The sequence below is a fragment of the Arvicanthis niloticus genome, chromosome 14 (genome assembly GCF_011762505.2).
Source record: "Arvicanthis niloticus isolate mArvNil1 chromosome 14, mArvNil1.pat.X, whole genome shotgun sequence".
In the NCBI taxonomy this organism is placed as follows: domain Eukaryota; kingdom Metazoa; phylum Chordata; class Mammalia; order Rodentia; family Muridae; genus Arvicanthis; species Arvicanthis niloticus.
Window position 1 is genome coordinate 37,597,729 of NC_047671.1, and position 10,456 is coordinate 37,608,184.

The window sequence follows — 10,456 nt, forward strand, 5'->3', positions numbered from 1 at the left end:
TTCTTTCTATTTCCCATTGCCTGTCTTTTTTCCCTCCATCACCTGGGTCCCTCACTCCCTCGTTCCTTCTCTAATCTACTCTTAAGCTGGAGCCCTCATCTTCCTCTGCTTTATATTATTGAAGATCTTAATTTTCTGATACTTTTCAATTCCCAGAATGACTCCAGCAGCAGCTCAGCTGTCAGGCCTTTGTTCTTTCTCTGGGACTTAGAATATTGATCTCCTTAACTTCTCAGAATTTTAGTGTCAGAGTAAATTAATACCACTAGCTTGCCTGAGTTCTCAATTATACAGATTGTATATTTTGAGACTTCCTGGCATCCACAGTCCTGTGAATCAATTTCTATAACAAAAGTTTCTCTATATATTTATTAGGTTCCCCCAAAATATCCTAATACAGTCTGTTTTTTGTCATTAACCTGTCTACCATAGAAACATACTATTTTTTCCACAATTTAATATCTTTTAAAAAGAATGACTCTTAAAACCACTGCTCTGTCCCAGTCTAATTGGCAGCAATATCCACCCTTGTTCTACATAACATAATAATGCTTATACTAATACTTATAATAATACCATAAAAATGTTAATTCATGAAGCATAACTATTTTATGCCACTCATAAATATAATATAAACACAAAAACTGCTATGACAAAGTATAAATAAAAGACATCTGTTTTGTACAAAAATAGATAACTGAAATGAAATTCATGAAAGAAATCTAAACGGATAAATGGTACCCATTTTTCGAATTCACTAGTTTCATCTACCAAACTGGCCCAATTTTGAGCAAGTGACACCCATCATCCCTAAGAGTAAAGGGAAAGACATTTGGAAACAGAAACAATTTTGGAAGCCGATTTTGTAAACATCTCATGAGACTTTAAGTCTTCCCCATCGCCTAAGAATCACAATCTGGTTTCAGCCTCATCCTGCCTCATACATGTCTGCCCCCTTTTTTGGGTAACATTTATTTACTGTACCCTTCATCAGGAACTTCCTATCATTAGGGTGTCTACAGCATCTCCAACAAGATAGCACTGGCTGCTAAGCAGATTAAGTCTCTGCTGTGAGTACAGCATGCCCACAAGCAAATCTTAGCAGATAAGCTATGAAAGAACATTATAAGCTACATGATTTATATCCCTTAGAGGTACTATCCTTATGAAATAGAGAATGAACAAGGCCATTAGATACTTCTGAGCCCAGGAATTCAACTATGTTCTCAAAACAAAAAGTAGATTTTCCTGAGTGATACAGACAAGAGACCAAGTTTGAACATTCCTTCCCAAGAAACCTAACTCAGAGAATGCCATTGGGACCACAACTTTGTGCTTTATATAACCTCTTGATTTTGCCTGTAGCTCTCTAGCAGTTGATAAAGGCAAAGGTGATGACTAACAGGTTAAGACTGCCAAATCTGGTGGGGTTAAGAGCTGCACCAAGACTTTAACTTATCTGGGTATTGAATCCCATGGAGGTGTCTGCTTCAGTATTTATAAAACTAAAAGGAAGATGCTTCAGGATCTCAGGAAACGCATATCATTATCAGCTGGATGATTCTTTCACGATTGTAGCCTTTGACACAGTTCAGCACCAGATGAACATAGGAAACAGAGGAGTGAGATTTACAAGCACACTTAGTTCCTAGAAAGAGACTATTGACGAGAAAGCAAAGCTTTTCCCCCACTAAAGCACAGATGTGGCTTTTGTGCTCATTTTATCTGATAAATAAGACACTTGTGCAGTTTTATTTCCTAGGTTCCCCTGCTATGAAGAAGCATTTTATACTATAGGTATAACTTACCTTTAGCATTCTGCACAAATTCTCTGGGCTGTCTGCTTGTCAATGACAATTCATGAGTTGAAACTGGAAAACAGTAGCATTCATGTGACCAGTTTTTATTAAAATCATTCCCATGATTGAAATTATGATAGAACTCAACTCTATTTTATGCTTCAAATATATTTTAAAGCAATTAGAATAAATGAAAATACCAAAAAATGAAAAGAAAAACGTTTATTGAATGACTTTTACTCCAGGAATTTTCTCTATAAAATATTCAAAGACCTATGCAAATATACATGTAACTATGTATATATGGCATAAATATAATTTTATACTCATATGTTTATATGCAGTTTTAGTAATCATATTACAACAACTAGAAACAAGCTTATTATCAAATAATAATTTTAACATGCTCGTTAAATAACCATGATATATCTTCATGAGGATGACTTTCCAAGCCAAACAAAGATATTACATCATCTTCCTAATAAGAGAGAAAAATGTACATAGACTACAGAACAAGGACTATAGAAAATGTAATAGAAGGCATGGAGATATAGAGAAAGGAAAGACTGATCACTCATAGTCATTCTTTATAGTCTGTGTTGTATTGATTTCCACCAATGGCAAGATTACCCTGAGCCAGTTATCATGCATATTTTCAGCAACTGCTCTCCTTCACTAATTCTGCCATCTTTTGTTTCATAGATAAAACAAGATTACATTCCCATCAACATTTTACGTTATTGATCTTATTTTATGTGTATGCATGAGTGAGTGTATGTGGGTGTGGAGTTGGGCACATGTGAATAGACCTGTGGTAAAGTACATACTTGTATGCATTGAGAGACCAGAGGAAGGCATATGATATATGAATATCTTCATATATCACTTTCCACCTTATTCCATTGGGCAAAGACCTAGACTGGTAGGCAGGCACTAAGCCCCAGAGATATTCTTTTCCTTGCTCCTATTAATACAATGGTTTCAGGCCTATACAGGACCATGTTCAGCTTGCTAAGTGGGCCCTGGCAATCAAATTCAGGTCCTCATACTTACCCAGAAAGCAATGTGGACCCAGTGTTCATCTCTGCAGCCCATATACACTGGTACTTTATATGCCAATTTCACTGAAATCAAATATACATTTCTATATACCCCATGCACACAAAGACAAGTACATGTAGGCTATGATTTACTCCACATACTATGTCTCCCTCCTTTTTATTTCTATGAAGGTTTACAATATATTTTATGTGCAATATCTTTAGTTCCTTTGTCCTGGTTATTTTTTGACTAAATACAACTGATCTAAGAATTAATACATTTATTCAGGGGACAGTTGTTAGTATGAGACTTATTTGTAAGTAATGCAATATATCTGCACTAATACTAGGAGACAAAAAAGAACTCAGATACTAAAAAGTACAAAATAGAAAAATTCAACAGGTTTATAAGACAAAAGAAAATATTTAAAATCTGCCAATTATTGGAAAAATTGGCAATAAGTAGAAACTCAATGTATACATTATTTTACATATTAAAAAGTTGAGAGAGAAAACATTAAAGAATTTGGAGATGGCTGGTACTAAGACCTGAAGTTGGGGACAACTATTGAGAAACTGAAAGGTATAAATTAACATAAACAGATAAAATATTTGGCCTGAGGTAACTTTAGTAGAACCTGAGCTTGACAGGGGCAAACTGTATAAGAATTCCCATGCCAGAACATTAGTGGTGAGAAAGTGTGTACTATGAATATTTGATTCTTTTTTTTTTCATGGAATCTAATAGTTTACTATCTGAACATAAGGCAGATTACAAACTCCTTCATTATCATCTAATTTAAGCTTATAGTCATCTCCTGGGTTAGGAGCAAGCCATAAGAAAGAAAACACATCAGAAAACATCAATTCATCAATGATGTCTCCACTAGTAGATCCTGAAGCTATTCCTGTAGCTGATGTCCACCGGAAACTCTAGCTTCTTTAAGAAACATGTTGCTAAATCAGGTTCTGAACAGCTGTAGTAGATTTCTGCTGAGTCAGTAACTTTGTGGACTTGGAGGAAGGCATTTCTGGGGTAGGTACTCTCAGCTGTGTAGCTGAAGGTGCCTGAACAGCCAATAGTGTGCCGTCATTAAAGCAATTGCAGATGTTTTTGTGAGCTACATGTGTTCTTTAATTTTCTTTCAACTAGATCAATTCCTTCAAAGACTTTGGTGATGTCATAAATTCTTTGCTTTTGACTCACAGCCAAACTATCTGCTGTGGCTTTGATATCTAGGATGCTGTCCTGTGCCTCCTGCAACAAGAAGAGGAACTTGGGGGTGAGCAGACCTAAGCTCTCCTCATGCTTGCTGCTGTTTCTGGTGAGTGCCCAGGCTGCTAGAGGATGGTGCCCTAGGCAGCTGCAGCAGCAGCTGGACCTGAGCCTATGGCTTAGGTTGAACAAAGATGGTAGGCTCCATCACCCACCCACTAGCCTTCGTGGAGCCTCTTGCTTGACCTTTGCTCAGAGGAGGTACCCATATTACACTAGGGGTTGCTTGGCATACCTAGAGTCCACCAGCTGCTGGAACCACCTCTAGTGTAAGCATCAAAGAATGTACCACGCCACAGAGCCCACCATACCACTGAACACAGGGACAGATGCTTTTTATTTTAAAGGATTAGTCTGTCTGTAATATGAAACTAGATTGTAATCATAACAAAAATGGATTGGGTAGACCTGCAGGTGGTTTCTGTATAATGTGTTAGACCTTGTACTATACTGAGCAGTGATAGTGTAGATGATTGTTCTAGAAACAGATTTACCTGGTACTGAATTGGGGAGGGAAATGAATGGCAGAGCTGAGAATAGTAGACAAGCTGGAGCCACTAGAATGTCAACTGTAGTCTCTCCTGAAATTAATCTGGTTTCTACCATGACCCTCTATTGGCTCTGAAAATACACTTGTAATTTGAAATCCAGCTAATAATTCTGAGTCCTTCCCTTCTTCACCCTTGTCTTAGATAGAGCTTTACTGCTGTGAACAGACACCCTGACCAAGGCAACTCTTAAAAGGTACACATTTAATTGGGGCTGGCTTACAGGTTCAGAGATTCAGTCCATTATCATTAAGGCAGGAGCATGGCAGCTTCCATTCAGTCATCTGAAGGCCGATTGGAGAAGACTGGCTTCTAGGAAGCTAGGACAAGCATCTTAAAGCCCAAGCCCACAGTGACACATCAACTCCAACAAGGCCACACCTCCAAATAGTGCTATTCCCTGGGTCAAGCATATTCAAACCACTGCAACCCCCAAAACAGTCTCAGCATGCACAATCACTCTTTTCTTATGTTTCCAAGATTTCTCTCATTTTCTCCAGTTGATGGTTATCCCTTAAATCCCTTAAATGTGGGACAGTTTCCCACAAATTCTCTTTGTTTTTACTCCTCAGTCTCTTCAAGCATCAACACAGACAATTTCTGATCTGTGTTCCCAGCATAAATATATTCTCCTAACAGCTCACAGTTTGTATACCCAACTGCCCGCTAAACAGCAATGGTTTGAATTGCTGGAATCACTTCAATCTGTTAAAAGCCAATTTTCAATTTTATGAGCCCCAATTATGTGTTCTTATCTTTTTTATATCTGGAACTCAGTGATCAGCCATAAAAGGCTTTTGGTAAATTAACTTGAGGCCTTGGATTTCAATGACCAAGAGTAATATTGTGTGGACTCACCTTTCCCTTGGCTGCATAGGACACATTGACTTATTATCTCTTAACTTCCAGCTTTGCCAACATGATTTGTTTGGAACAATGCAGTGATGCCTGACATAGCCTAAAGTTTCAAAGACCATTGCCACTGGTCCCTATAGCCAAGTTATGCAATTAGCCCAAGTGTTCATCAACACATGAATGGATAAAGAAAATGTAGGCTATGCACACAGTGGGGTTTTATTTAGCCACAAAGAAAAAATAAGTCACATCATTTGAACAAAAATGAATAGAAATATACCTCACAGTATTAAGCAGACTCAGGCAAACAGTAGGTTTTCTCTTATACATGAAATCTGGACTTAAAAAAAGGTAAAATATGAAACAGAAGATGAACTATTTGGGAAACTAATGGTCAGCGAAAGAGGGAAGAGAAATAGGAATGGATTTCAGGAAAGATTATGAGCAATGTAATTCATATAAATTCATAAAAACATGGATGTTTCTTATACATATTACCTTGTACACTAAGCATATTCTAATTTAAGGCCATAACACTTGGGCTACTTTCATTATAACTAACTCCTGTGGCTGCTGACCTAAGAAACATGAACAGAAGTGGTAGCTCATGAATTCACCTTTGCCTTGGCTGCATAGAATACATTGATTTACCATTTCTTGACTTCTAGCCTTGTCAACATTAACCATTTGGAGTAACATTGGATCCAACCTGGATTTGTGAATCAAGCACAGTAATGCTCAAGTTCAGTCAATAGCTGTATGAATAAGGAAAAAAGTGCAACTTACACTAATTTTTACAACTCATGCTTACAACTGAATGACTTTCATTATTCTACTGATTAGGATCCCATATCTTATAACAATCATGTGATTTTTTTAGGGACATAATTATTTTTATGTTAATATTTTCAGTAACCAGTATAATGTCTAAAGCATCAGAAAATTAATTGTGGATGACAAAACTAGTACAAGAAAGACTGAATTCTTAAAAAAGAAAACAGAAGTCAACAAATTTTAGTTTTCTTCTTGTTATTGAACAAATAAGTGACAGGATGAGGAACCTATTTTACCCTATTCTAAGTAACCTTTTCTAAGATGAAAACCTATATTTCCCTCCCACTGAAAAGTCTCAAGATATCTATTACTAGAAATAGTAAATTCCAAGTACATTTATGAGTGCTTTGTTTTAAAATATTATGAGATAGAACAAGATATCTATCCCTGAAGGTACAGCTTTATTGAATCCTATAGCTTTGAAAAATATTGTTAGTAAAAGAAGTTATAATTAAACAAGAGTAATATCCTCCTTAAGAAATTCTGTTTTAACAAAACTAATTACAACCCTATTATCTCTACATATTGGATATAACCAAATAGTCAAACCAAATTAATTTCAACAGTTCATTTCTTCCATGTCTCCTCAAATCTGCTCTCCTTGAGGAAGTTTTGAAAGCTTATTTTTATTTTTAATCAACTCGATAAAACTCAGTGCATTTTTATCTTTGTTTTTTAGAATTTTCTTAAATGTTTTATATACCATATCATCATTTAATATATAATCCTTGAAGAAATTTCTAAAATATTTTATCTCTCTCCTTATACTTTACATGTGGATATATGTGCCTGTGTTTTCATGGGAAAGATCAGTATACTGTATGATTTCTAGGTTCCCTGAAAATACAAATTATGAAGTCTCATTTTTAACTATCCAAAATACCTATTTCAGGTTTCATATACATTAATGTATTCATTAGTTGAGACCTATATACTAAATTCTGAAAGGATATAAAATAATGTAATCATAAGATAATTAAGGCAAATATTAACCAGTAAAATCTATAGAACTTATAGAGTATTTAGAAAAAAAACTTGGAACTAAAATTTGAGACTCTGTCTCTGTGTAACCATGACACTGGCAGCACATAGTCTCCTGCAGTGATCAGCTTGCAAACAACACTGCCATACTCTCTGAAACAGCCTAGAACTTTAAGGCCACAGTAATTTGAAGCAGTTAGCATTTCTCTTCAAGTGACTTCAAGGAAATTTCTTTGATATATTTCATTATAAGGAACCACTTCAGAAATGATTAAACAATAATCATTATTGGTAGTAAAGCAATATATTAGTTATGCTTCTGTTGCTATGATAAAAACTATGACTGAAAGCAACTTAGGGAGGAAAGGGCTTATCTCATATTACACTTCCAGATAACAGTCCATCACTGCGGAGGGGTCAGGACAGAAACTCAAGATAGGAAACTGGATGCAGGAATCTGAAGAAGAAGCTATGGAGGAATTCAGCTTACCAGCTTGCTCTCTGTGACTTGCTCAGCCTGCTTTCTTTTTCTTTCTTTCTTTCCTTTTTTTGGATATTTTATTTATTTACATTTCAGATGTCATTCCCTTTCCCCATTCCCCCACCCCACCCCCTGTAGAAACCACCATCACATCCACCCTCCTCCTTTTTGCATTTTAATTACATGCAAGTATTAAGGTCAGTTCTAGGTTGAGGAACTAGCAATACAATAGATGCAAATAGTCAAGGAACAAGCAAGACAATAAACACAAATAGTCAAAGAACAAACAAGACAATAAACAAAGTTCTCTGATTACAATTTCTAAGGGCTTATCAAGATGACCAAAATATCTGAGCCTACTTTCCTGTCCTAGCCCAAAGTCATTTTCATGTCTGAAGCCTACTTCTTTGTTCTAGCCTAAGATTTAGATTCCTGCCTGAAATTACTTCTTTGTTCAAGCCTAATGCCTGCTTTCTTCTTCATCCCAGGATACCTGCCCAGGGGTGGTTCTGCCTTCCCTAATCTGGGCCCTCCCATTAATCAAGCCAATACCCCACACACACATAGACTTGCCTACAGGTTAATCCTATGGAGCTGTTTTCTTAATTAAGATTCCACGTTTCCCAGTTATATCTACATTTGTGTCCAATTGTCAAAAGCCAATCAGCACAAATTAGTAAATGCTACTTCAAAAAGCAACTTGTGCTGTTTGTGGTATTTTTGAGACTGTGCATCTGACTCAGTGAATAAGGAACTAGTGATGTTGACACTAGTGTGGTAGTCTTTAAGATGTATGCATTAACCACATCTCTCTGTGATTACCCCATGCATCTTTGACACACTAAGATTGACTAATGCATGAAGATGGAACTTCAGGTAACTTTTCTGTCGTCTAGTTTGCATTCACAAAATTAGCAATGAAGAAATATTTTATCTTAGATGGGGTCTGAATTCTTAAGGTGAATTAGAACAATCTCTCAAATTTTAAGAATTTGTTATACTGGAAGTGTCAATGGAATGATAGATTATTCTTCACTGAAAGGATGTAGGAAGACTTTACAGTTTGTCAATGTATTCAACAAAGGCATCATCTATCCACGTGTCACTGATGACCTCATATCCTCAATTGGTCTCCTGGAAAAGTTGCAGTCATGTTACTCTGAAAGACTATTTTAATGTATTAGTCACAGTTCGTTTCACATATATAACAGAAGATGGGTCTTTGGAAATAATGATCTATGCTTTGATAAGACTTTGTTCTAGTGAGACTTGGTAAGCAGGCAAAACACACAGCAATATGCAATGCCCTCTTCTCTGTTGGTGTGCAGTGATGGAGGAGGAATCCCCACACAGCAATGGCATTTCTATTATCATTCTCAACTGCTTTGTTTTGTACTCCAACTTGTGCTCAACTAGTATGGTCAGGGTCCTTTTTGTCTCCTCATGCATCTTATTCTTTTTTTTCCTTTCCTACGACAATGCCTCATGTAACCTAGACATACTTTAACTCACTATTTAGCTATATATGGCTGAGAATTCCTGATTGCCCTGCTACTTCTAAATGTCTGGGCTTACAAGATTGTGTCACTTTGTCTGCTTTATATAGTACTGAAAATTCAACTGAAAACAACATGTATGCTAGGGAAGCTCCTTATCCCCTGAGCTGCATCCCCAGACATGACTCTACTAAGTCTACAATAGATTATTCTATTTTGAACTGATTAGATTCAATTAACAATAACTGTCATTCAACATATATGAGCTCAATTGACTGTGGGTTTGGTGGGCATTTTAAGTGATTATGAAGAACAATTGGATGTTGGGCAATTCCTATGCCATTCCATATAAGTTTCCTAACATTTGAATAGACAATGTATTCAATGTTGAGGTCTATGTGCAGTGTAACTGTGCTGAAATATTGTTTACATACATTATCAATCATGTTACAATGTACCACTATCCCAGTAGTATTAGTAGAAAATCAAATGCCCCTGTGGAACTATATTTTGCTTATATAATAAGCGACTTTAAAATTCTTTATATTTACTTGTATTTACTGGGTTTGTAATGGGCATGTTTTCACAATGATACACATACAGAGATCAGTAAACAATTTGGGAAAAATAGCTCTCTCCTCCCATCAAGTAATCTGGCATGGCGGCAAGCACTTTGACCTGCTAAGCCGACTCATTAACCCAGCTCATGTTTTACTCATAATGAAACACCTGAGATACTCAGCAGTGAAAGAGATATTCTGCTTTTGTTCGGTTTGGTTTGATTTAATTAACTCACAACCATGAAAGCTAAAAATCCACACAGCATGGCGCAAACTTGGACCAGTGTCCCTTTTAGTTGCATCACTTCATAGCAGGTTCTGGGAAGGCACATGACATCCCGTGACAGAGACAGGGAGCATGATAATCTATATCTGAGTCTGGTCTCTGTCCTTCTTATGAAGCTACCAGAATTCAATCTTCTATATCTAGTCTCTTTCTGAAGTCCCCACCTCTATATGCTATGGTCAACGTGGATTCCAATCCTGTTAATGTTAGCAATTATGTGACTTGCTTAAACTGTTAGATGAGCTGGGCAAATCATACTGAAACAATCACAGCTTCACACCGAATGCCAGAGAAGTGTGA

At 36.5% G+C, this 10,456-nt stretch overlaps 1 pseudogene; it reads right to left on the reverse strand.

The window, feature by feature from the left end:
• Positions 1-3,580: 3,580 nt before the first annotated feature.
• LOC117719609 (transcription factor E2F5 pseudogene) lies at positions 3,581-5,640 on the reverse strand (annotated as a pseudogene).
• Between the last annotated feature and the right edge of the window lie 4,816 nt (positions 5,641-10,456).